This window comes from Saccopteryx bilineata, chromosome 5 (genome assembly GCF_036850765.1).
Source record: "Saccopteryx bilineata isolate mSacBil1 chromosome 5, mSacBil1_pri_phased_curated, whole genome shotgun sequence".
NCBI lineage: Eukaryota > Metazoa > Chordata > Mammalia > Chiroptera > Emballonuridae > Saccopteryx > Saccopteryx bilineata.
The window spans coordinates 95157967-95185550 of NC_089494.1; the positions used below are offsets into that span (position 1 = coordinate 95157967).

Sequence of the window (27584 nt, forward strand, 5' to 3'; positions counted from 1 at the left end):
CTATTCATTTACTGTTTACCTGTAAAGGCCCATGTTTGGCTCTTTAGATGATAAAAGGAAAATTAAGTTGTGTTTGCCACCCACATGCTTTGCCACCATAGAGACTTAGGTTCAAATTTTGGCTCTGAATTTGGCTTGCTGTATAATTGTAGAGTTTTTAATCCCTTTGCATCTCATTTTCTTCTGTTGTAAAATGAAGGTAACACCTACTGTGCATTTCTCACTGGGATGTTCAGGGGATTAAATGAAATAATGTATATGAAGCACTTTAAACATAACAGGCACTCAGTAAATGGTAGCTGAATGCTATTATAATTATAATCATCATCATCTTGTTATTTCTGTATTTGAACATCACACTTGACTCTACAGGGCATACTGTATTAATGGCCTAGGTGACACTTTTCAGGAATTGCTTTCCTGGCTCTGCAATGATTCCATCATGGTGGATAATTTAATTAGCCCTTGCCTGCTGAGCACTGTGGCTGTGGTCGTCAGGAAGAGGAATGTGGTAGAGAAAGAGCCAGGGCTTTGGCGTCAGGCAGATCCTGAGCTGTCATTACTACAGAAGTCGCTAGCTGTACACCTTGGACAAGTTTCTTGGTTTTCATCCTCTATTTTCTCATCTTTAAGAAAAGGATTAAACACCTGTGTTGAGCATTATTTGAATGGGGTTAGATGAGTGTTGTTCTTGTGAGGATTAAAAGAGGATATATGTAAAGAACTTGGCTTATAGCAATCACATAGTGATTTTTGCCACAAACGTTGCCTTGTCCCCCACTCCCCACTTCATCTATTACAGAATTTTAGTGTTTGTCTTATCTCTAATATATAATATATATATATTATATATTGAGATTTCTTCCACTTTTTACTCTTAAAGACCAAGAGGCTAGAACAAGAGACAAAGTAACTTGCTTGCTTGACACTATTGGAATAGGAATAAGTTAACAAAACTTAGTTTACCTAAGAGTTCTTGATTCCTAGGCCTAAATATAGTTCTTTTTTAAAAATGTGTTTATGAAAATTATTTCTTTACTGTGACAAAATATATAACATAAAATGTACCATTTTAACCAGTTTTAAGTACAGTGCAAAAGCAAGTTTATAATTCTGAGCATGCAAAACAGTTTATTCTTGTATTAATTGCTAATTATTGTATTATTTTCCATAAAAATAAACTGTAAACCTAGTTTTGCCCACCGTATATGTGTATAATTCAGTGGCATTAAGTACATTCATATTGTTATGCAAAAGTAAGTATTTTTTAGAGCTTAGTTTGGGTATTTTATTTGAAAATTTATTTCATGTGTTCTGTTTGCTTGGCCTATATGTTGGAAAGGGCTCTAAGTAGCAGATAACTGAGTCATTAAAACTGATGGGAGCAGAAGGAGATTTATTAATTTGTAATGGTTTATGGGATCATTGAGGGAGCAGAAGGAAGGACTCTCGGTTGAGCTTCTAGGAATACCTCCTGGAACCACACTTTTCAAATGGCTTCTAAGGGAGCCACCGCCTTCTGTGTGCAGAGCCACGCCACCCCGCCCAAGTGTGGAAGCTGCTGAATGAGGAGTCCTGACCTTTGCCACTGGCCCCAGAAGAGTCATCACCTTGCTCACCATCATTGCTCTGTGGGCGGATCTGCCTGTGTTTGATTGCTCTCTCTTTTTGTTTCCTTTTTTCTGTCTCCTAGGAGTGCTTCTGCTTTGGAAACCTACTGTGACAAAATATATAACATAAAATGTACCATTTTAACCAGTTTTAAGTACAGTGCAAAAGCAAGTTTATAATTCTGAGCATGCAAAACAGTTTATTCTTGTATTAATTGCTAATTATTGTATTATTAGCAATTGTCAAGCACATGCCTATCTCAAATTGTAAGAGAGTCTAGCAAAAGTATCCCTTACCATACTAGTCACTGTTGTGTTGTAAGACGTACTAGAACGGGGTTGCGTGAGTGTTGGGGATCAGTCTGCCGTATCTGCCATAGCTCTGTCAGAAACGAAATATTTGTTCTTGAACCAGCACCGCTGTCTCCTTTTCCCACTTGCTGCGGTGTCTATTTGAAGGAGACTAGAATGCATGATAATTGTTTTGTTCTTATGCTGACAGTAAAAAGGGCTTTGTCCCCAGAGACACTAATGGAGATCATGTTGAAATAACATTTTAGGGAGGGATCTCCAGAAGAAATTTCCAAAAAATTGAGATGCATTTGTCCTGATCTAATTGAGCACTTTTCTATAATAGCAGTGCTTATAAGCTTTTTTGATTTTAAAAAAGTTTCGTTTTGATTTAATTTCAACATTAATGTTTTATAATAAAACTTTACATATGATGAATTTAACTACAATGTAATGAAAGTGTTTTAGCTTCCTGAAGTATAAAGTCAGGCACATGAATACTGGGTTGTTTATCAGTATAGTAGGTTTATAAAAGTTCTAAATGTTGCTTCAATGTCCCATTGTTTTCTTTTTTATATCTATAATTATTACTAAGAATTCTAGCTATCACTATTCTTACCAGATATTTGAATAAATTGTATTAACAATATAAAACGGGTTGGGAACCTTTTTGGCTGAGAGAGCCATGAATGCTACATTTTTTAAAATATAATTCTATGAGAGCCATACAATATGTTTAACACTAAATACAAGTAAATGTGTGCATTTTATGTAAGACCAACACTTTTAAAGTACAATAAGTCTCTGAATTCTTTTTAATAATGTTGTTATGTTGTTGCTAATCAATGATGAATAAAGTACTTCTTACCATTAATGCGACTTCTGCTGTTGCATGGTTTTGCTGATGGCTTTGTAGTCTGGTTGATACGTGGTGAGGTTAAGCTTCATGCAGGTGTTGAGACTTCCATCCGTTAAACACGATTGTAGGTTGGTCTTAATGTTCTTTAGACGTGAGAAAGACTGCTCACATGCATACGTAGAACCAAACACTGTCAGTACAGCAATACTTACATGCTGCAGTGTGTGGTATGTGACAGGAAGCGCACTCCAAGTTTTGACGATCAGCTGGTCTGCGGATTGAAGTTTTTTCATTTCTTCCAACTTTTGTTTGCTCGCCAACTCTGCTTTCTGTCGTGCAAGTCTTTCCAAATCTTCATTCAGTGACTTGAACTTATTCACCCACATGTCTGAGGCCTTTAGGTCAGCAGCTTGTAGCTCAAAATCTCTGACAGAGATACCGGGGATGTAACTCAAGTCGGTGCTGTCTACTGCACACTCATGTGGATGGGTGATGAACTAAGACAAATGCACTCACGAAGTTCTGGAAAGCGCTCTTTGAATGACTGCAGGAGATTAGATGTGAAGCCCGCTAGCTGCTGGAGATCAAGATTTTGAGCAGGGTTACCTGCTGTGCATGCATCTTTAAACTCTCCCAGTCTTTCAAAGTGTAGTAAATGACCTGTTTCAATGTCCACAATGAAGAGTTCCAGCTTGTTTTCAAATGCAAACACTGCTTGTTGAAGGGATAAGACTATTTCCAACACCTTGCATTTTCACATTGAGCTGGTTCAGATGTTCAGTCATGTCCACGAGATAGTAGAACTTCAGGAGCCACTCACTGTTAGCTAACTCAGGATGCTCGACGTTTTTCATTTTAAGAAAAGTCCGGATTTCGCTCAGACAAGCACGAAACATCTGAGCACCTTCCCTCTTGTCAACCAAAGCACATCGCTGTGCAGAAGCAGACCAGGATAATTATTCCCAACTTCATCCAGCAGTGTTTTAAACTGGCGATCATTTAAAGCTTGGGCAACAATAAAGTTGACCACCTGAATGACCAGCAACATCACCTCACCAAGCTGCTCACCACACATCTGAGTACAAAGTGCCTCCTGATGTAGGATGCAGTGAAAACTTAGGATGGGTCTCTTTTCATGTTCACGGAGAAGCTCCACGAATCCTCTGTTTTTCCCCCCATGCACGGAGCACCATCAGTACACACCAAAATAAGTTTATCCATCAGTAGATTATTTTCTTTAGCAAACTCAGTGAAAAACTTGAAGAAATCCTCACCTCTTGTTGTCTCTTTCAGACAAAACAGCAAGACTTTCCTCACGTAGTGTGTCACCGACAGCATACCTTGCAATCACGCTAAACTGGGATAAATGGCTTACGTCTGTTGACTCATCCAAAGTGAGAGAAAAGAATGGTGCTGCATTTATGTCCTTCATTTGTGTTGCCTCAATTTGATTTGCCATCATGATGGTACAATCGTGAACAGTTCTTGCCGACAGAGGCGTGTTTTTTATTCATTTGATTATCTTTCTCCGAAAAGTCGTCAAAAAGTTCATTGACAACATCAAGCATGAATGTTTTGGCATACTCCCCATCTGTGAATGGCTTTCCGTTTCTCACAATTGCTAAAGCACCAGCAAAGCTAGCCGAATTCCAGCCACCTTGTTGGGTCTAAACATGGAGTCAGTTGCTGCTGACTAGCTTGCATTCTGCACAGTAGCTCTTGACATGCTTTCTTCCTGCTGTCCCCTGCTGTATATTTCGATGCAAATGTAGTATGGTGTGTGTCAAAGTGCCACTTTATATTTGACCTTTTCATCCATGCAATTTTATCATTGCATATTAGAGACACGCAGAACCTGCTCTTTCCACAAAGGCGAATTCCTCTGTCCATTCCTGCTGAAAAGTACGATACTCTTCACCTTTTTTTCTTTTAGCCATCTTCTTTGTCAAAAGAATTTCTGCAGTTAGCCAGCTGACTACTTGATTAAAAGGAGGGAAGTTTACTTTCTGACCTCACAATGACCTGTGTACGTTACACATTATCCAATAAAAATTTTGTGTTGTCTTGGAAGACATCTGTGATTGGCTCCAGCCACCTGCAACCATGAACATGAGCGGTAGGAAATGAATGGATTGTAATACATGAGAATGTTTTATATTTTTAACGGTATTCTTTTTTTTTATTAAAGGTTTGTCTGCGAGCCAGATGCAGCCATCAAAAGAGCCACGTCTGGCTCGCGAGCCATAGGTTCCTGACTCCTGATATGAAAGGATGATGCTAAGCTTATGGTTTTGTTTGTTTGTTTTGTTTTCTTTTGAGAGGGGGGAAGTGAGAGAGAGACAGAAAGAAGCATCAACTCATTGTTCCACTTAGTTATACACCATTGTTTCTCATCATGTACTGACCAGGGCTCCAACCTTGGCTCCAACCGTTGACCTCGAGGTTGCGTCAGTGAGCCTGGGATCAAGCTGGTGACCCCAGGATTGAGTTTGTTATGCTGGGATTGAACTGGTGACCTTGGCACTCTATCCACCGCATCACTGGCCAGGCCAGGACTAGGCTTATGTTTCCTTGAATGTCATACTGTTATCAGATGTTGGAACCTTCTATATGTCTATATTCCTAGGGCATTTCAGAGCTTAAAAATCAAATATTGGAATTGTGGCTTTAATGTAAGTCTCTATGCTCCAAAATATGTATATATCTGTGTGTATACACACACACACACATACACACACACACAGAGGCATGCATGTATCATAGAATGCAGATTTTTGTTTACTTCAGTCTTAAAATTTGCATTTATAATCGTTCTGGTGGTACTATTTGCCTTGTGAAGAATCAAGAGGCCTGACACTATGTCAGTAAAACTGTCTCATAGGTATGATTGAAACAATTTTATTAGCAACATATGGGACATGAAGAAGCCACAGAGGGGAGTTTGGAGTGTGAGGGTCCTGGTCTGTCTTTTTTGGCATGTAATTATATCAGTCTTCATGCATGATGTTATTTGTTGCTGCCTAGGGAATATAGAAAAATAACTTATAATGTGGTGAAACAAAAAAAAAAGAGAAAATATATTATAGTTGTTGATTTTATAGGGAATTATTTGAATGAAAGATACATTTTTCCCACTTAAACTTTGGTAATTTAAATTTGATTCTGTCTTTTCAATTTAAAATGCAGTTTTTAATAATTTGAGTTTTTGGAATAACTTTACATAATAGATACCTAGTTGGGTTTCATAAAAAGAAGGAATTTTTTTTCTTATTGTAATATATGGTTCTGTTTTATTAGTTTGACTAAATTTTATTATTTTTTTAGAGGTATTTATAGCATTTAAATGATTACAGTATGCCAGTTACTTTACTGGATGCTATGCAGGACAGTATCACACATGGCCTGTGGAATAATGGAGTTTAATTCTATAAAAGCAATCACATGGAGATGATGTTTAAATAGTCAGTGATGGAATGATGGACACACAGGTCAGCAGAGCGGTTGCCTCTGGGAGAGAGGGGGAACATGGGATTGGGGACAGGTACACAGATGCTTCTACTGTACGTTTTGTTTTTGTTTTTGTTTTCACTTCCCTTTTAACTAAGATTTATTGATTGTCAAAAATTTTTAAACCAGAGATTCAGGTTGAGGCACATAGATAGTGAAATAGTTCTTTTCATCTTCCTTTTCTTCAGTTCTTTCATATCTTGCTCAGTTCGGTTTTCTAAAGGATTGTGGGGGTGAATTGAAAGAGATTGAAGGAAAAGCTTAAATGAGGGTGGGTTCTGGAAAAGCCCTGCAAAAAGAGGTATTGAAGTGTTTTCAGACATCATCCCAGTTCTGCTCACTGCTTCAAGCCTTAGGTTAAATGTAAGCATTTATATTGTTGTCTACTCTGAAATACTTACCTTTTTATAGGTGTTTTCTCCATCTTCATGTAGGAAAGTTACTGGGAAGCAAAATTTCTTTGCTGTAGATTTACACTTAACCTTAAGACTGATATCAGTCTTAGAGAGACCTAAGCCTCTGAAATGAGTAAATTCTTACACTGATTAATCTCAAAATGGCTTGTCTGGTTCCTTCTGTATGCTGGTAAAATAATATCGAAAGCTAAGCTGTTCAATATTTAGATTGCAGTGATTAAGAAAGCAGCATGGATTATGTTTATTTCTAGAGTATGATCAAATAGGGTCACACTTTTCAAGTGCTTTTCGAATGTTTGTGACTACTGTCATGTTTTATAACATGATGATTTTATCTAACAGCTATTTCTATGCAGTTACTTTATTTGTGGAACAGAAGACCAAACTTCTGCCTAAAAATGTAAGGAACATATTTATACTCACTCTTGCTTTGAAAATCAAGTGAAAGGTTTGACTGTCCTGTGGAGAAAAAGAAATATGGTCAAATAGTTCTATTCTTCCTTGAAAAGAATATTAATAAGAATTAGAGTCGTACATTTAGTAGGAGTGGTTTCAGACATATAAGAACAAACATCGACTATTTGCAATCTTTACTAAGAAAAAGTAAACTGGGAACTCTGCCAAATGAAATATAAATAGTAATAATCTTAACTTTATTATTTATTTAAATTTCTCTTTTCTACCAGATCTTTAAAAGAGCAGCAAGAAATACATTTTATCCAATTTGAATTTAACTATTATTTTTTTCTTGGGTCAATAACCTTATGAACAGTATAGAAATCTTAACTGATTAAATAGTCAAGAATTAACTACGTTGGCATTTACAACTAAATATGTCCATTAAAGTTCAGAGAATAATTGAAATAATGAAATGGTATTATAATAAAATTTTGTTAAGCATAAAGATAGTATATGGGTTAATTAAAATAATCTATCTGTACCATTAAGTAATGAGTAATAGATTTTAACCTTGTATTTGTGAAGCTCTATGTGTATATGTGTATAATTATAATTCTTCACAAATGTAATTATTTATATTTCTTACATATGCTGTTTTGTTTTATCATCACAACAGTTTTGGAAGTAGTTGAGGTTGGTGAGATTTTTCTTTCCTAAATGCAGAAAACTGAGTAGCATAGTGATTAAATGATTTTTCATGGGTTGGGCTGCACTAAAACCAGGTTTTGTTTTTTTTGTTGTTGTTTTTTTTTGTATTTTTCTGAAGCTGGAAATGGGGAGAGACAGTCAGACAGACTCCCGCATGCGCCCAACTGGGATCCACCCGGCACGCCCACCAGGGGCAGTGCTCTGCCCCTCCAGGGCGTTGCTCTGCCGCGACCAGAGCCACTCTAGCGCCTGCGGCAGAGGCCAAGGAGCCATCCCCAGCGCCTGGGCCATCTTTGTTCCAATGGAGCCTTGGCTGCGGGAGGGGAAGAGAGAGACAGAGAGGAAGGGGGAGGGGTGGAGAAGCAGATGAGCGCTTCTCCTATGTGCCCTGGCCGGGAATAAAACCAGGGTGTAAGGCCAGGAGCCGCCATCGTGGCCATTCACATGCAGGTTCCCATTGGATTCGGGCAGATGATAAAGAAATGGCGGAGTCAGAGGATGGGGGGCCATCCTATTTATTGGTGTCTCACCAAGACAGGCAAACCACAAAAGAAGACAAGGGAAAAGCAGAAAACCAGCTCTTCCCATGAAGGGCCAGGGATCAGGGAAGCCCCTGCAATTGTGATAGCAGGAACTGTGTATCCAAGCTCCTGGTCTGTCCCACTTTATAGTGTAGAAAACCAAAATCCCTTAATCCAATATACAAACAAGGAAGTCTCTGATACAAAGTCACTTATCCAAGGCATAAGTGGATTCCTCATGAGAGTGCACCACCCAGATCATACAATCAGTCAAGGGTGTGGGGAAAAGCTTAGTCCCAAAACCAAACCTTAGGCTACAACGACCTGGCCTGCTTATAGCCTGTCCCCCACACCCAATATAAGTCACAAGCGAGCAAACATATATATCATGTTTACAAACTTATTTGACCAACACAGGGGTTTTGACTTTTGCTTTAGTGTTCTGTCCTGGTGGGTCTAAGTCAGAATCAGGAAATTTCTATTTTTCTGTTTCACTGATTCTTTTTTTTTTTTTTTGGTCCTTCTGTTTTGGTGTGTTTCATTAGAATTCTTTTATTGCTTAGAAACCAAAAAAGAGCCAATTCTGTACGGTCTGTTAGTAATTTTGACTGCAGATTTGGGGATAAGAAGGATAAAACTTGACCCAAATGACATTGTTTTATTATCTCTGTATTTATTAATTTGGAACTGTGGGTCAAATAAGTTTGCAAATATGATGTATATTTTTGCTAACTTATACTTTGCGTTGGGTGTGGGGGACAGGCTGTAAGCAGGCAGGATTCCTTATAGCCTAAGGCTTAGTTTTAAAGCCTTTCCCACCCTTTTAATACTAAGATCTTCTCAACAATAAGCTTTTCCCCACACCCTTGACTGTTGCATGATGTGGGGTTGTGCACTCTTATGAGGAATCCTATTTATGCCTCAGATAAGTGGCTTTGTATCAGAGAATTCCTTATTTGTATATGTACTTGCTTAAAGGCTTTAATTTCTACACCATAAAATAAGGGAGACCAGGGGGGTGCTCCCTCTCTCTCTCTCTCTCTCTCTCTCTCTCTCTCTTTCTGCTCCTGAAATTAGCATTGCAGAAGAGAAGCAGACAAGATGGCGGAGTGCTGAAGGAGAAGCCAGTTTGTGCAGAGTTTGTGCAGAGAGAAGGAGATGGGGAACAGAGGTGAATAAGGCTGGTGAGGTAGAAACCTTTGATTCTAGGAAATTCAGATAAGTCAGTGGCTTTGGGAGCCCTAATTGGAAAGGGAAGTGTTTTTCCATTGTGTGTATTTCTTGTCTACTGGGTGCAAGCTAGGATTAAAGCTAATGGCTCACCAGTTCTCGGCTCCGTTGTTTCATTACCATCTGTCTGAATCAAATGCAAACCTGCATGGGCCAGGCAGCTGTGATGGTGGCCGTGGCTACTGGCCTTACAGGTATAATATTTTGTTACATAAAAAAGTTGAGAATTAACTTGATATTTACACTTTTGAAATTACGGGAAAGTCTTGGTGATTGAGATACAAGCAGACCTATCTCTCTTATTTCTTTCCTTGTTAAAAATTTGTTAAATTGTTAAAAATTTTTTTATTGACATTTAATAGATGTATAACATTATATTAGTTTAGGTATGTGATTGGATATATGTATATATTTGGAAATGATCACCACAATAAGTCTAGTTAAAACATCATCACCACACAATTACAAAATTTTTTTTTCTTGTAGTAAGACTTTGTAAGATTTATTCTCTTAACTTTTAATATATAATACAGTATTATTAACTGTAATCAACATGCTGTACATTACATCTTTGTAGTGTATTTATTTTATAACTGAAACTTGTACCTTTTGACCAGCTTCACCCAATTTGTCCACACTAAGTTCCCCTAAGCCCTCCTGCTCTGGTAACCACCAGTCTATTCTTTGTATGTATGAGGTGCTTGTTTGATTGTTTTTAGATTACACAGATAGGTGAGTCATGTGTTATTTGTCTGAGTTATTTCACTTAGCATAATTCCCTCAAGGTTCATCCATATTGTTGTAAATGGCAGCATTTTCTTCTTTTTCTATGGCTGAATAATATTTTATTATATTCTTGTGCTTTACTGTCTTAATCCATTCATCTATTGATGGAAATTTAGGTTGTTTCCATCTTTGGATATTGTAAATAATCCTGCTGTGAACAAGAGAGTCCACATATCTTTTCAAGTTAGTGCTTTTGTTTCCTTCCTATAAATACCGAGAAGTGGAATCGCTGGATCATACAGTAGTTCCATTTTTAATTTTCTAAGGAAACTCCATACTATTTTTATAATGAATGTATCAGTTTACATTTTTACCAGCAATGCATAAGGGTTTCCTTTTCTGAGCATTCTTGCCAATACTTATTTCTTTTTGATGATAACCATTCTAACTGGTATGAGGTATTACTTCATTGTGGTTTTGTTTTGCATTTCCCTAGTGATTAGTGTTGAGCGTCTATCCATGCCTGTTGGCCATTTATGTGTATTCTTCAGAAGAATGTCTATTCAGATCCTCAGTTCATTTTTAATTGGATTTTTTGAAATTTTACTATAGAGTTGTATGAGTTATCTATGTGTTTTGGATATTAATGGCTTATCATTTGCACACTTGTAGGTTTTCATTATGTTGATTGTTTCCTTTGCCATGTTGAAGCTTTTTAGTTTGTTATAGTCTCTTAATTTTGCTTTTGTTGCCTTTGATTTTGTTATCAAATTCAAAAAAATCATCACCAAGACTTATGTCAAGAAACTTTTCCCTCTGTTTTAGGAGTTTTTCAGTTTCAGGTATTATGTTACAGTCTTTAATTTGTTTGACTTGATTTTTGTGTAACATTTAAGATAGGGTCCAGTTTTATTTTTTGTATGTGGTTGTAGAGTTTTCACAACACCATTTATTGAAGAGATTGTTCCTCATTGTATATTTTTGGCTACTTTGTTCTAAATTAATTGATCATATAGGCATGGCTTTATTTCTCGCCTCTTTATTTTGTTCCATTGGTTTATATGTCTCTTTTTATGCAAATATCATACTGTTTTGATTACTGTAGCTTTGCAATGAACAAAGATGTAGGGTAAAAGTAGGTTTACAGTTGTAAGTAAAACGATTTTATTTTTGTATTATTATTTACTAATAAATGAATTTTTTCATATGAACAACTGTAAAACCTACTTTGCCCCACCCTGTAGTTTAAAATCAGGAAGCATGGTGCCTTCAGCTTAGTTCTCTTTTCTTGAGTTTGCTTTGGCTATTCATGGTCTTCTGTGGTTAATACAAAGTTTAGCATGTCTGTTCTGTTCTTTTACCTTAGAAGACCTGCCTCAAGCTAGATGCTGGGAGCGTCAATATTCCTGAAAGAGTTTTACTTGTCTTTTTGTATTATGGTTTTTAGAATGATTTTTATTTTTATCTGATCTTTTTTGAGTGTATTATACCTTTAAATATAATCAAAAGTAACTGACTACTAAAAAATTAAAGTAACTGAGTACTTATTTAAATCAAATAGCAGTTAGTATAGGTTATGTACAGAATCACAAAAAATATCTATGTCTTAGATGTACATAAACATTAAGAAATGGAAATGGAAATTTGGACACATTAGAAAGCAGTGTTTAATGTTAAATATAACATAGTAATGTTATTAACCACTCTTTTAAGTAATATTTTTATTACCTTGTAATAATTTATTTAAAGCATTCTATAATTTGCCTGTAATAGTTAATATAACTTAGTTACTGACATGCCTTATTTAGGGTATGTGAATTAATTGTAATCAAAAGTTTAGATCACTATTAGGGCTAAGTAACCTCTTTTTTGTCCTTCAGTTGCAGCCAGATCTAACTTCCATGTATTTTGCTACTTAAGTCTTTTGGGAGATTTTGTAAAACCAAAGTCCTCTTTCTCCTGTAGAAGTGTTAAAAATCCTAAGAAGCTTTTTTGAGATAAAGTTTGTCCCCTTTCAATTATTAAATGTGCTTTTCTCTTATCTGTGAATTTCACCTTCAGTTTACTGGCAACTGTTTTTTTGTGTTAGGATCATAGAATTATGATTAACTCCTTGCAATCTGGCTTTGGTCCCACCTTTGTACTGAAACAGCATTCTTGAAGGTCACTGGTGACCACATTCTAGCCAGTTGTAGAGGTTTTTTCCTCTTTCAATCTCCTTGACATACTAATGCCACATGACCTTGGCTTTTCAATTTCACCAGCACTCTACTTTGGATTTCTGCTTTGAACTCTGCTGCCCACACATTTTCCTGTAATACCTGTGTTCTCTTTGTGGGTGGGTTTTATCCTTATCCTTTGCTAGGCATTTACTTAGTGCATCTTGAATCTTTTTTTTTTTTTTTTTTGTGGCAGAGACAGAGAGTCAGAGAGAGGGACAGATAGGGACAGACAGACAGGAAGGGAGAGAGATGAGAAACATCAATTCTTCGTTGCGGTTCCTTAGTTGTTCATTGATTGATTTCTCATATGTGCCTTGACCGGGGACTACAGCTGAGCCAGTGACCCCTTGCTTGAACCAGTGACCTTGGGCTCAAGCTGGTGAGCCTTGCTCAAACCAGATGAACCCGCACTCAAGCTGGAGACCTTGGGGTCTCGAACCTGGGTCCTCCACATCCCAGTCCGACACTCTATCCACTGCGCCACCGCCTGGTCAGGCGCATCTGGAATCTTACAACTTTCGTTCTTTCTTTGCATTTGTACCATAGATAAATCATCTTTCTCATATGTATCACTTTGATGGCTATTGCTACTAGTTGTCAGAGCTCCATTTCATGTCATTGGCCTTCACCTAAACTCTAGTCCTGCTCTTGCATCTGCTTTCATTTGGATGTCCTTTTGCCTCAGAATAGACCCTTTCCAAATCATCTCTTTGACACTGTTTTTACCTCTGAATTTCTGAATTTTTTTAAAGGAACATTCTTTCAATACTTTGACATTTTTATTTGGATAAGGGTATCTCCAAATGTTGCTAATGTCCTTGAATATTTTTTGAAACCACTTCTTAAATTTATTCTCTTCATTTCTTGCTGTTCACCAAAGTACTTTAGTGAAACACTTTAAAATATATTTTTGCTACTTAAAATATTGAACATAATTATTTTGCAAAACAGGAAGAGTAGAGTTTATTATTATAATTTGCAGGTCAGGAAATATGTATTGAAAGAGGGGACTTGTCTGAAGTATCAATGCTGGTTAAGTGAAGAGATGTTGCTAAAGCCAGGATGGTGTGCCCAATCAAGTGACTATTGTAATTTCCTATCAAGTGATCTTTCACCTTCCTGTTCTCTCCTATCATTCACTTTATTTACAATGCTAGATGGTCTATATAACCAGGACAGAAGCAATTAGTACATATCTCAGCTATTGTGCTAGATAACATGGTTTCATTTTAAGAGCTGCTGTGTAAGGTAGATATTATTATTCCTATTTTATAAATAAATAAATTAAGGCTTATAAGCATTAACTTACCAGTCATTATGTGTGAGTTGGAGATTCAAACTCTAGCCCTCTATCTCTGGTTCTTTTTTGTTGTTGTTGTTGTGACAGAGAGAGAGAGAGAGAGAGAGAGAGATATGGTGAGAGGGACAGAGAGGGACAGACAGACAGGAAGGGAGAGAGATGAGAAGCATCAATTCTTCGTTGTGGCTCCTTGGTTGTTCATTAATTGCTTTCTCATATGTGCCTTTACAGGAGAGCTACAGCAGACTGAATGACCCCTTGCTCAAGGGAGCAACCTTAGGTTCAAGCTGGTGAGCTGTGTTCAAACCAGATGAGCCTGCGCTCAAGCCGTGACTTTGGGGTTTCGAACCTGGGTCCTCCGCGTCCCAGTCTGATGCTCTATCCACTGTGCCACTGCCTGGTCACGCTATCTCTGGTACTTTTTAGTTCTTTTTACAACTACTTTCTGCTCTTTAACATCTTTTTGTTGTTGTTGTTGTTTTCCTTTTTATTGAATTTATTGGGATGACACTAGTTAACAAAATTATATAGGTTTCAGGTGCACAATTCTACAACACATCTCTATACACTGTGTTGTGTGTTCACCACCTGAAATCAAATCGCTGTCTGCCCATCACTATTTATCCCCATGATACCTCCCCCCAACACCCTCTCTCCCTGGCAATCACCACACTGTTGTGCTTTATTAAATTCTTGATGTTACTCTTCTTTCTAAGAACTTACTGTGGTTTCTTTTCTTGCCTACTCAATCCACTTTTATACCTCTTCGTCAGCCTTTCAGGACCCTCAATAATATTTTATGGTTTTTTATGTTGCTTTCTCTAGTAATATTCAGTAAACCTTCTGCTTTTGACCTTGCTTATCTAGTCTCACTTTCTCACCTTCTCAGCTCATGCTTTTTAATTATTTCACATCTACCTCTTTACCTATCCATAGTCATCTCTTGACTTGAAATGTATATGATAAGTGTTAATAGAGGTGAATGAATGCATGTGCCTTGTTGGGGAGTTGAGCAGGTAATGGGAGGAGTCAGTCTGGACTCCCCACTCTGATTTGAGGATACTGGCAGAGGGAGGTGTACACTGTTTGCTATGATAGCACTCAACAGGATGTGATTAATTTTACCTGAGTGGTTCGGGAAGATGTGACAGAAGAATTGACAGTTGAGCTACAGCATTAAAAAAGAAGAAGAGGCCCTGGCCGGTTGGCTCAGTGGTAGAGCGTCGGCCTGGCGTGCAGAGGTCCCGGGTTCGATTCCCGGCCAGGGCACACAGGAGAAGCGCCCATCTGCTTCTCCACCCCTCCCCCTCTCCTTCCTCTCTGTCTCTCTCTTCCCCTCCCGCAGCGAGGTTCCATTGGAGCAAAGATGGCCCGGGCGCTGGGGATGGCTCCTTGGCCTCTGCCCCAGGCGCTGGAGTTGCTCTGGTCGCAACAGAGCGACGCCCCGGAGGGGCAGAGCATCGCCCCCTGGTGGGCAGAGCATCGCCCCTGGTGGGCGTGCCGGGTGGATCCCGGGCGCATGCGGGAGTCTGCCTGACTGTCTCTCCCCGTTTCCAGCTTCAGAAAAATACAAAAAAAAAAAAAAAAAAAACCCAGGAAACAATGAAGAAAAAAAAAGGAAGAGGAGGAGGGGGAGGATGATGAAGAGGAGTTCTACAGGTGAAGTGGTGGGAGGAGGGCATTTTGGGAAAAGGAAATATTATATGAATAGAGGAAATGAAATCAAATATGTTTGACATATGTTGTAGTATGAACATTAAAGGCAATTATTGCAGGGCTGTGCAAAGTTGCCAGTGGGCCTCAAGTGACTGTCCTTCGCTTCGTGGGGTCATTGCAGTCCAGGGTCTGGCGTTTGACCTTACACTTTCAGACACCTGATATCCTAGGCCCACTGAGGGTAGGTGTCTCTCAGGAACACGTCATTAACCATGCTCCTAGAAATTGATGTACAGATATTTATATGTTGTTGGTCTGTTTGTCTGTCTCTCTCTGTATCTTTCTATGTGTTCATTAATTTGTTAGTTTCAATGAGAAATACAACTGTCTAGCAGATTGGATTTCTTGATTGGCAGTCAGCAGGACATGATCAGTACGTTGCCTCCCAGTAGGCAGGTTTCTTGGGAAGCCAAGTTGTGAATATGGAGGTCAATTGATGCTTGAGAACTATAGCTGTCAAGTTGACCCAGCATTCCTGACCAGTGCTGTCTCCTTCTTCTGGCAAGTTCCATGCCACAGACCACTGATGAGCATGGAAAGAGAACCCAAGAGATATTTGTTGGAAGAAGTATGTCTCAACTGAGTTAGCTTGAGGCTGTCATACTCACTGCAGTTAGAGATTTGCCAAGGAAATCATATTCTTTGAGCCAACTCAGTCACTACTTCCTCTCCGATGGCTTAGTTTGATCTTGTGGAAATTTGCCTTCGTGGCTTCTCTGATTCTTTTGTGGACCAGTCCACCCCTTCCTGCAACTTTTTTTTTTTTCTTATAGAAAGAGAGAGATAGGAAGGGAGGGTGGGAGGAGAGAGAGGAGAAGCATTACTTGACTTTATTTGTTTATTAATTACTTTTCACATGTGCCTTAATAGGGGGAAGAGAGGCTCAAGCTGAGCCAGTGACACCTTGCTCAAGCCAATGACCTTGGACTCAAGGCAGTAACCTTGAGATCATGTTAATGATCCCACACTGAAGCAGGCAAGCCTGCACTCACTCGGATGAGCCCATACTCTAAGCAGCGACCTCATGGTTTTCGTCGGGGCTCCTCAGCATCCCAGGCTGATACTCTATCCACTGTGTGAACACCTGAAATACATCAGGCCTGATGTATTTTCTCTTTAGATATGTTGAGACATTCTGTCAAGAGTTAGAGAAGCAGAGGGGTTTTCATATCTCTGTTTTGATTCATCTTGTTTTTAATGTACATTTTTTTATTTGTAGTCACTTGGGACCACAAATCAGGGAATGACGAATAGCTTCTTTAAACCAAGAATGTGAGATGTATTAATGGTGGGATGTTGGGGATGAGGCTAAAAAGGAAAGTTGGGACCAAATTGTGAAGGGTCTTAGATGCCATACAGGAGAGTTTGAGTCCTCTTAATTTAGTGCTCTCCTCTCTAAATTCTTTTTTTCCTCAATAATTTCTTTTTAATGTAGCTTTTTGATTTTTGTGACCTATATCAAACTATTAGTATCTTACTGTAGAACATATGATAATGGATTTCCTTAAGAGATCTTATTTAGCTCCTTTATGTTTTGACAGATAGATGTTAAATGATATCTGCACTTTAAACTTGATTTGCTTGAGAGCTTAAGTTCTGCTTCTGCCTGAATATCTCATCTTGCTTTTTAGTTCCAACTGTTTTCAGAACTTCCTCTTTTATCCACCAGTTTTTTATTTTTTAAGATGGTGTTGTTTTTTTTAATGTTACTGTATAGTGTTTCTCTTTATATTATGTAGTATTTTCATTATGGTGCTTATATATAGATATATGAACACCTCTCTTATTATCATGTGTCTGTCTTCTTTCTCTTTAGGCAGCCTGCTTGTTCCTTATATTTGGGTGGGCCTCATATTTATTCCTTTTTCGTCTTGTAATATCTAGTCCAGTTAGATGTCAAGTGATACTTAGAATACTGTTTTAGAGCCAGGTTTCCTGGTCGAGTTCAGTACCATTTTCTCCATGAGGAAACTGAGACTTATGGCCACTGTAATTCACTGGAGCACATGACCAGAGCCCAGACATAGTCACATCAGGTCCAGCCTCCTGTGCACTGTACTGCATTTATTCCTATTTATGATGCCGTACCAACTTTGTAAGATACTGTATTCCAGTATGTGAAAGGGACCCTTAAGGAACACTTATATCGACATACAGTCTCCAGAACCACTATAAATGAAAACTTCTTGTTAGGTCTAGGAAGAGTATAGTTTTGAATGTTTTAGATCTTACTGTGTTATGTAGAAAATCAAAGAAGAGGGAGTAGGGAAAGGAGCTTACATATTGAACTGCCTATGTTTCTGCCAAATAGTGTATAAGTAGGTGTTTTACATGCTGCACTTCAACTATTTACTGTGACAGTCCTGTGAACTGGTTGTAGTTGTACACATTTTGTTGGTGAGCAAACTGAGTCTCACAGGTGGAACAATCTTGCAAATAGAATTAGGTGTGTGTGAATCCAGTCTACTTCACTACAGAGACCGTGCTCTTCTAATTATGCTTTGCTCTACAGCTGTTGGCTAAAACAGCACCGATACGATCTCCTAAGTCCAGCAGCATGCCCCACTTCTGTAGCAGAGGTGAGGAGTGTGGGTGTTCCAGCTGGGTGGCAGTGCCTGACTCACTAAGTAATCTCACATTTTCTAACCATGGTTTGTGGCTCATATTTGTGACCTTTTTAATATATGTATCTTGTGTCATTGTTCCCATTTCTATTCTGTGGGAGACCGGCACCATGTTATAAGCCCACATGCCTCATTTTTGCGTCTACCTACAACCTTACTTTCCTTCTTCTTCATGGTTATCCTTTCCCCCCTTTCTCTCTTCACTCCTTTGCTCTTGGTGTTGAGAGAAAATTAGATGTGCTTTATCAGAGGTACTTGAATGGCTCAGCTTCATTTCCCCTTACCCCCCCTCCCAAACTCTTCTATGTTGGTATGAAGAATCATGGGACAAAAAACCACAAAGAAGGTGGTGCATAATCATATTATTTGTCTTCCAGCAAAACACTTTTCCAAAATGGCAAGATGTATGCAATTCATAACATATAAAGTTCATCATTCATATTTATAAAATCTGTGTTTTGGTGCTAGATGCACTAATTTCAAATTTAAAAAAATTACTTTAAAATACTTCTGAATCATCTCCCTAAGAGCTTTCAACACTGTATAAATAGTACACATTTTAGCATTTCCTTTTGCATACCTGTAGTTTGCATCAGCTTTGAGATTGTTTACCACTTTTTTGCAAGTCATATATGGAGACTCAGCCAACAAATGTCATTATATATGTGGGTTTCAGAAAGCAATGGGGGAAGTTATGTTTAACCTTTTCAAAGAGTTGCTATCTGGGCTTTCCCCCATTTCAGAGCAGAAACAGATGTAAACCAAGGATGTGAATCAATATACATATTTTTAAATATACGTCTTCTTTTGGGTTTTGCCAGTGATCTTTTGTTAAAATATTACCCCACCCTCTTCAAAATTTAGAATTTTTCTGGTAAATAGCTTACTATAATCTGTTGATTTCCATTGCTTTGCTTGTTCTGTTAAATTATTATGGATTGTTTCTTAAAAAGAACAACACAGTTGTGAAATGAGGAATTAGAGCTGTGGCATTTGATTAAATGTGTTCATAGGGGAAAATACGCTCAGAAGGCATTAGAGTGTCCCCTTTATGCCAAGAAGTCCATTAGAGTGGTAGGCTGAACAGAGGGAGGCAACTCAGGGGAATATCCTAAGGTGGAAGGTATTGGATAGCAAGAAAACAGAGTCAGAACAAATAGGTATTTTTTGTTGTTTGTTTTGTTTTTTAGCATGGAAAGTATAGTCCCTTTTCTGAGTAGAATGGCTCAAACTATATTGAGATGTCATTTTTATTTATTTAGATTTTGCTTTTTGTTTAATTAAAGGTTGGAATAAGATGACCTGTGGTTTTGTTTTTTCTAAGTCTACATCTGCTATATTGCAAAAATTTTTTGCAGTACCCACCAAAAATGAATTAAGATTTTGTTAGTGGTATTTGTGTTGTGTTTATTCCTTCAGATTTTAAATTTCATTTGAGCAGTGTCTTTTATTATAGCATTATGCTTTATAATTAGTACAGACTTATATTGAATAAATACAGAAATATCTGAGCTATAAATAATTTCCGATTCTGAATCAGATTCATGTTTTTTATAATGTTGCCCTACCAAGTTTTTAAGATACAGATTTGCATTAAATGATTATTGTATACTTACTATTTAAAATATCATTATATAAAACAATAAAAGGATGAAGAAATTTATTTTATTTATTTATTTAGTATTTTTCTGAAGCAGGGAGGCAGAGAGACAGACTCCTGCATGTGCCCGGCTGGGATACACCCAGCATGTCCACCAGGGGGCAGTGCTCTGCCCATCTGGGGCGTCGCTCTATTGCAACAGGAGCCATTCTAGCACCTGAGATGGAGTCCATGTAGCCATTTTCAGTGCTCAGGCCAGCTTTGCTCTAGTAGAGTCTTGGCTGTGGGAGGGGAAGAGAGAGAGAGAGAGAAAGGAAAGAGGGATGGGTAGAAAAGCAGATGGGTGCTTCCCCTCTGTGTCTTGGCCAAGAATCGAACCCAGGACTCCACATGCCAGGCTGATGCTCTACCACTAAGCCAACTGGCTAGGGAGGATGAAGAAATTTTAAAAAACCAATTCTATCATAATAAATAATCATAATTTAGAACATTATTTCAGACATTGTTTTTGTTCCCATGCATACATATCCACACTCATACACACATATGCACATAGATGTACATATATTTATATATGGAGAAATAAGAGAAAATTATAAGGGTAGAATTATTCTATATATAATTATGGTTTAAATAAAAGTAATATTATTTGACTTTAACAAAGATAAAAGAAATTAACTAATTGCTGTAATTAAATTAGTGATCCTTTACAATAAGCGCTTCCTAAGTAATTTTATTAAAGTTGAAAAAAATTGTGAAAATATTAAGATAGTCAAATCATTATATTTTTTAAAAATGTACTGTATATATATTATCATACCATTGTATTTCTGCAAAGAAGAAATTAACATATTCTTTTTCTATCTCCTAATTTTTATCAGTTATATTAAATTTGTATCTTGTCAAGTTGTGTTGATACACACACAGTTATTTAGTCTTAGTTTTTTTGGGTTTTTTTTTTTAGTCTTAGTTTTATATCTCAAAGTATTCATTGCTTCCTGTTCTTTATTTACTTGAAATTGTCTTGTCAAGTAGTTCCTGAGAAAATTCTGTTCTGGGAGACTGATATCCCCAAACGAGTATTATATATTTTTTAGGAGAATACATTTCTTTGGTCAGTGTATTGAAAAACTGAATTCAACAGAGTAAAATGAAATCTTAGCTTAATGTAATGATTATAAAATAATAGCTTCCTAATTTAGTTTAAATGTAGTCCCTCAAAATTAAGAATGTAATTTTCATTAGTTGTTTATTTTTTAAAAATTGATGAATATTTTTGTGCCTGAGTAGTAGAACCCTGGAATGCCTGATCACTCTCAAAAAAGATTGGTACTAACTCCAATTGGGTCCATAAAAGCTGAGGTTCTGTGGTCATTTCCCAGGATATTCTGAGGCTATTACGTAGTGTACTTACTTCTAGTATAGCTGCTCAGATTGGCTGACTTCAGCCCAATTTCTGGAAGACGAGAAGTGGAAAGACAGTTTCTTTGGAGGTCTGTCTGTAGGTACAATTTTTCCTATTAAGATATGCTGTACTGTTTTTTTCTTTTCTCTTTCACTTGATAATGGGAGATGGCATTGCAGCAGCCTTGTATTTTCATCATACCCCATGAATATGGCTTCTCTCTGTAAAGATTCGTTCATTTAGAGGACAGAGAATTTACTCTATTTCTATCCTGTAAAAATAAATCTAGTCCTTATTTATAACACACATATCTCTGTGTCTCAATTCCTTAATTCTTTATTTTGATTCCTTTCATAGATGGCTGGATTTATCAGGTTATTTTTGTGTGTGCGTGCATGTGATATCAAAATCTGTTTATATCTGCTTATATATCTATGTGTGTGTGCACATGTGCATGTGAGTGTATACTTTTTTTTTCTCCAAAACATCTCATGGTTGCTGTATTTCTTGAGTAACTGAATGCTTTAAAGTGTTTGTAGGCTGCTTTTATGCTTTGACGATTTGGGCATCACATAACTGGATGTCATATCTTCTCCTTAGAACTCTAAAGACACCAACCTCTTATTTCCAGATAATGGTGAATACTGCTACGGAAGTGTCTATGGCTAGTCTTGATTTTTCTGCCTTTAACCCATGGAATTTATAATTACTTTCCCTCTTTTATGTTCTGTATTTTTATAAGTGTATATCTTAGTATAATTTGTTTTGAATATAATTTTTTTCTGAACATTTTAAAGTAGTGGTCCCCAACCCCCTGGCCATGGACCGGTACCGGTCCGTGGGCCATTTGGTACTGGTCTGCAGAGAAAGAATAAATAACTTACATTATTTCCATTTTATTTATATTTAAGTCTGAACGCTGTTTTATTTTTTAAAAATGACCAGATTCCCTCTGTTACATTTGTCTAAGACTCACTCTTGACGCTTGTCTGGGTCATGTGATACATTTATCCGTCCCACCCTAAAGGTCGGTCTGCGAAAATATTTTCTGACATTAAACCGGTCCGTGGCCCAGAAAAGGTTGGGGACCACTGTTTTAAAGCATTTAAACCCCTCCAAACTCCCCAAGAAAAAGTTTTCTTTTATTATATTGCTTTCTATTCTGTTTTATTTAGCAAGAATGTCAAGCAAATGTGCATTGGCTGGATCTGTTTTACCTTCTATACTGATCATTATATTTCATCTCTTACATATCTTTTTTTAAAAAATTTTATTTTGTGTGCTTTTTTTCCATGCTTTCCCTGATTAGTTTGTGTAAGTATTCTGTCTTTTGTTGTTTTTAAGACTTTAATCTATTTTTTAAATTTCAGTTTTTCTTTAACTTGCTAATATGCTTTTTTTATCACTTTAAACGTGTCATCTTTTCTTAGATATTTTATTCTTCTCTCTGAGCCCTGTTACTTTGAAATAATTCATATTCTCTATAACTTAAAACCATGGAAAATGATTTGTGAGTTCTTCTTCTGTTTCCTAAAACATCTGGCATTTCGCCCATATCCCTCCACCCAGTTTTTGGTAGTTCTACGTAAATTCTTTGCTGATTATTTTCTGGCTGTTACTCATTTTTTTAAATGGGTTTGGTTTCATTAAGGACAGATAATTGCCTGAAAAAAGTTTGAGGTCAGATGCAAGTATGGAGTGGTTGGGAGAGTGGATAAATGGCCTCAGTTTGTACTTCTATTGGACTCTTTTTTTTCTTCTTCTTCTTTTTTTTTTTTTTCTTTTTTTAAATTTTAAAGTACTTCTCATGAGACATTTCCTTAGCTCTGGGGGTAATGTCTCACCTTGGCTTGCAGTGCATTGAAGGTTGCTGTAACTTTGAGATCCTATGAGGCATAGGAGCCTATGTAGTATGTGGTTTGGTGCTAAAGGCTTCCCTTCTCTTTTACCTCACTTGGCAGTGTCTGTGTGTTAGGAAACTGGGTCATTGATAATAAAATGTTGTGTTGGTTTTTCCTGTCCTATTGTGGTATAGTCATAGTGTTCTAGAGAAAACCTTTCTTACTCTCCAGTAGATGCTTACAGTTATTTTTCTAATCAGAGTTTCCTTGAATGGCTTTAGAACTGTCCAACTTTATGGAAATCTTTTTCCTGCTGAGGAGGTGTGGTTTGGCTCTTAGCATTGCTCCTCACTTAGATTCCAGCTATCACATAATTTGGTAGATCTATTATATATATATAGTTTGTAGTTCTGGCTGTTTCTTTGTTTCATTGATAAGAGGTATTCATTTTTTTTTTGTTCTTTAGGTTTTTTTATTTTTTATTTTTTCAGTTTCTTTCTGGACTAGAGATGGGTACAAGTGTCTTCCTATTGCTATGTTTTTTAGTTTAGTTTTATTTTTTTCTGTCTCTGCTGGCTCCGTTTTTGCCCACTTTCTTTCCTCGCTACCCTCTGCTCTCTCTACCTGTTCTCTTTACCCTCCCCCCACTCTTTAGCTATCTACTCTTTGGATTAGGAACTTTTTCTAAGCCCTGTTTTCAGTCCATTTTCTCTAGCTTAGTTTTATCTTTATGAGTGACTTTACCTAATACTGTGTCTCTCATCTAGTCTAATGATATTTTTCTTTTCTACTTTCAGTTTTATTAAAACAAATAGTTGACATACAGCGCTGTAGAGGTTTAAGGTATTCAGCATAATGCCTTGATTACTTATATCATGACCCAATTACTACAGTAAGTTTAGTTAACATCTCTGAGCTCAGTCTAATGATCTTAATTAATTAATTTTTAATTGGGTTTTGAGAGAGAGAGGAAGAAAGAGGGAAAGAGAGACAGAGATAAACACTGTTTTGTTCCACTTATTTATGCACTCATTGTTTGAATCTTGCACGTCCCTGCCCAGGAATTGAACCCACAACCTTGGCATATTGGAATGATGCTTTAACAAACTGAGTTACCAGGCCAGGGCCTTATATTCTAGTGACTTTTAGATTAGCAGTTTGGCATTGATTTCTCCTGACCTCCAATTGTTTACTGGATACCTATAAAACCCCTAAATTCCCATCTAATATGAAATTATTATTATTGAAAAATGTGGTTGTATATACTACCTTATTGAATGGAATCTTTGTCTTTTTGAGTTATTAAGGCTAAAGATACTTCAATCAACCATAATTTTTCTTTCCTGTGTTTCTCCCAATTAATCATTTATCCCTTCCGACTAATGCCCATTTCTCTTGTGTCCATTGTGTCTTCTCATTGAGATTGTAAATTCAGTGGAGGCAGGGAACTGTCACATGCTTTACATATAGTATACGAATATGAATCTTTTGAAAGTTAATTTCAGCTGTAATAAAAAATCTATTATAAAAATATTTTTAATGTCTTAACCTAAAATCTTTTGGTGATTTAACATATTTTCCCCTAATCACCTTGTTTAAATAATAGTTTTTTTTTATGCTTTTAACTCCTGGCTTTTCTTTTTCTAGATCATTTTTTCTTTTTTTTTCTATTTCCTTATTTTCCAAGTGAGGGGGTGGAGATAGACTCCCACATGTGACCTGACCAGGATCCACCAGGCAAGCCGCCTACCAAGAGATGTTCTGCCCATCTAGGCTGCTGCTCTGTTGCTTGGCAACCGAGCTATTTTAATGCCTGAGGCAGAGGCTCCATGGAGCCATCCTCAGTGCCTGGTGGTTGTGCTCAAATCAATGGAGTGATGGCTGCAGGAGGGTAAGAGAGAGAGAAAAAAGGGAGAGAAAGGAGTGTAGAAGCAGATGGTTGCTTCTTCTGTGTGCCCTGCTTGGGAATCGAACTTGAACTTGGGACATCTACACACTGGGCCAACACTGTACTACTGAGCAAACTGGCCAGGGCTTAGATCACTTTTTTTAGATTCCCGTATCTTAAGACTATACTGTTTCTTAAACTTAAATTCACATTGATAAATTTTTAGTTTTCTTTTATTACCATATCCCCTCCTTTAAACTTTGATTGTTTCCTAAATGATGCAGCTCTTAGTCAGACTTTAAAAACACATGATCAAGAATTTGTGGTGGTTTCTTTGTGAAAATAGTAAGAAACCAGTGGGATAAGACCTTCATATTACATTTTAATTTTTGTTTTTGAAAATTAGATGTCTGAATTAAACTTGCTTAGTGTTTAAACTGTTAACTTCTTAAAAAATTTTTTTTTTTTTTTACAGAGACAGAGAGAGTCAGAGAGAGGGATAGACAGGGAAGACAGACAGGAATGGAGAGATGAGAAGCATCAATTATTAGTTTTTTTGTTGTGTATTGCGACACCTTAGTTGTTCATTGATTGCTTTCTCATATGTGCCTTGACCGCGGGCCTTCAGCAGACCGAGTAACCCCTTGCTAGAGCCAGCGATTTTGGATCCATGCTGGTGAGCTTTTGCTCAAACCAGATGAGCCCGTGCTCAAGCTTGCAAACCTGGGTCCTTGGCATCCCAGTCCAACGCTCTATCCATTGCGCCACTGCCTGGTCAGGCTAAACTGTTAACTTCTTAATACCTTTTTATTTTGTATTGAAAGGCCATTAAGCATGATTTTTTTCTTTTAGATACAGTGTGTCTGTAAAGTCATGGTGCACTTTTGACCGGTCATAAGAAAGCAAAAAAAGACGATAGAAGTGTGAAATCTGCACCAAATAAAAGGAAAACTCTCCCAGTTTCATACCTATTCAGTGCAGTTCGATGTGGGCTTACGCACAGATTTTTTAGGGCTCCTTAGGTAGCTATCCCATATAGCCTCTACAGCAGGGGTCCCCAAACTACGGCCCGCGGGCCGCATGCGGCCCCCTGAGGCCATTTATCTGGCCCCCGCCGCACTTCCGGAAGGGGCACCTCTTTCATTGGTGGTCAGTGAGAGGAGCATATTGACCATCTCATTAGCCAAAAGCAGGCCCATAGTTCCCAATGAAATATTGGTCAGTTTGTTAATTTAAATTTACTTGTTCTTTATTTTAAATATTGTATTTGTTCCCATTTTGTTTTTTTACTTTAAGATATGTGCAGTGTGCATAGGGATTTGTTCATAGTTTTTTTTATAGTCCGGTCCTCCAACGGTCTGAGGGACAGTGAACTGGCCCCCTGTGTAAAAAGTTTGGGGACCCCTGCTCTACAGACTCGTCACTGACTGATGGCCTACGAGAACGGAGTTTCTCCACCAAACTGCCGGTTTCCTTCAACTGCTTATCCCACCGAGTAATGTTATTTCTATGTGGTGGCGCTTCGTTATAAACGCGCCGATATTCATGTTGCACTTTGGTCACGGATTCGAATTTAGCGAGCCACAGAACACACTGAACTTTCCTCTGTATCGTCCACATCTCAACTGGCATGGCCGTGGGCTGCTCCGCTGTATACACAGTGTTACGTCATCATCTGCACATGTGCACATGCTGCCACATCATCCTACAGAAACTGGGAGGGTTTTCCTTTTATTTGGTGCAGATTTCATATTTCTATCATCTTTTGTTGTTTTCCTGTGACTGGTCAAAAGTGCACCATGACTTTATGGACACACTGTGTGTGTGTGTGTGTGTGTGTGTGTGTGTATTTTATTTTATTTTTTTTACAGGGACAGAGAGAGAGTCAGAGAGAGGGATAGATAGGGACAGACAGACAGGAACGGAAAGAGATGAGAAGCATCAATCATCAGTTTTTCGTTGCGACACCTTAGTTAATTGATTGCTTTCTCATATGTGCCTTGACTGCAACCCTTCAGCAGACCGAGTAACGTAACCTCTTGCTTGAGCCAGTGACCTTGGGTTCAAGCTGGTGAGCTTTGTTCAAACCAGATGAGCCTATGCTCAAGCTGGCAACCTTGGAGTCTTGAACCTGGGTCCCCTGCATCCCAGTCCGACGCTCTGTCCACTGTGCCACCGCCTGGTCAGGCTCTTTTATATATTTTGAAAGAGAAAGCAATAAACATCAAGAGGTTGGCCCTGGCTGGTTGGCTCAGTGGTAGAGCGTCGGCCTGGCGTGCAGAAGTCCCGGGTTTGATTCCCAGCCAGGGCACACAGGAGAGGCGCCCATCTGCTTCTCCACCCCTTCCCCTCTCCTTTCTCTCTCTCTCTTCCCCTCCTGCAGCGAGGCTCCATTGGAGCAAAGATGGCCCGGGCGCTGGGGATGGCTCCTTGGCCTCTGGCCCAGGCGCTGGAGTGGCTCTGGTCACGACAGAGTGACGCCCTGGAGGGGCAGAGCGTCGCCCCCTGGTGGGCGTTCCGGGTGGATCCCGGTCGAGCGCATGCGGGAGTCTGTCTGTCTATCCCCGTTTCCAGCTTCAGAAAAATACCAAAAAAAAAAAAAAAAAAAAAAGATCAAGAGGTTGAAGAAATCAATTGTATGTGATATGATAAAATTTGAAATTTGACACATATTGGTGAATGTTAGCTGCTTGGTGCTTACGTTTCTTTTTTGGCATTGAG

The 27584-nt window shown here is 38.0% G+C and overlaps 1 protein-coding gene across 14 annotated transcripts in view; it reads left to right on the forward strand.

The window, feature by feature from the left end:
• Positions 1 to 27584, forward strand: part of GTDC1 (glycosyltransferase like domain containing 1) — a 461161-nt gene that overhangs the window by 66919 nt on the left and 366658 nt on the right. For 7 of the 14 annotated variants that reach the window (XM_066279611.1, XM_066279610.1, XM_066279612.1 and 4 more), the window contains exon 2: positions 14021 to 14204. The exons of 4 other annotated variants lie outside the window; for them this stretch is intronic. The gene's annotated coding sequence lies outside the window, so the exon portion shown is untranslated. The remainder of the gene's footprint in view (positions 1 to 14020; positions 14205 to 27584) is intronic. 3 more of the 14 variants (XM_066279617.1, XM_066279616.1, XM_066279608.1) reach the window with 1 other exon arrangement.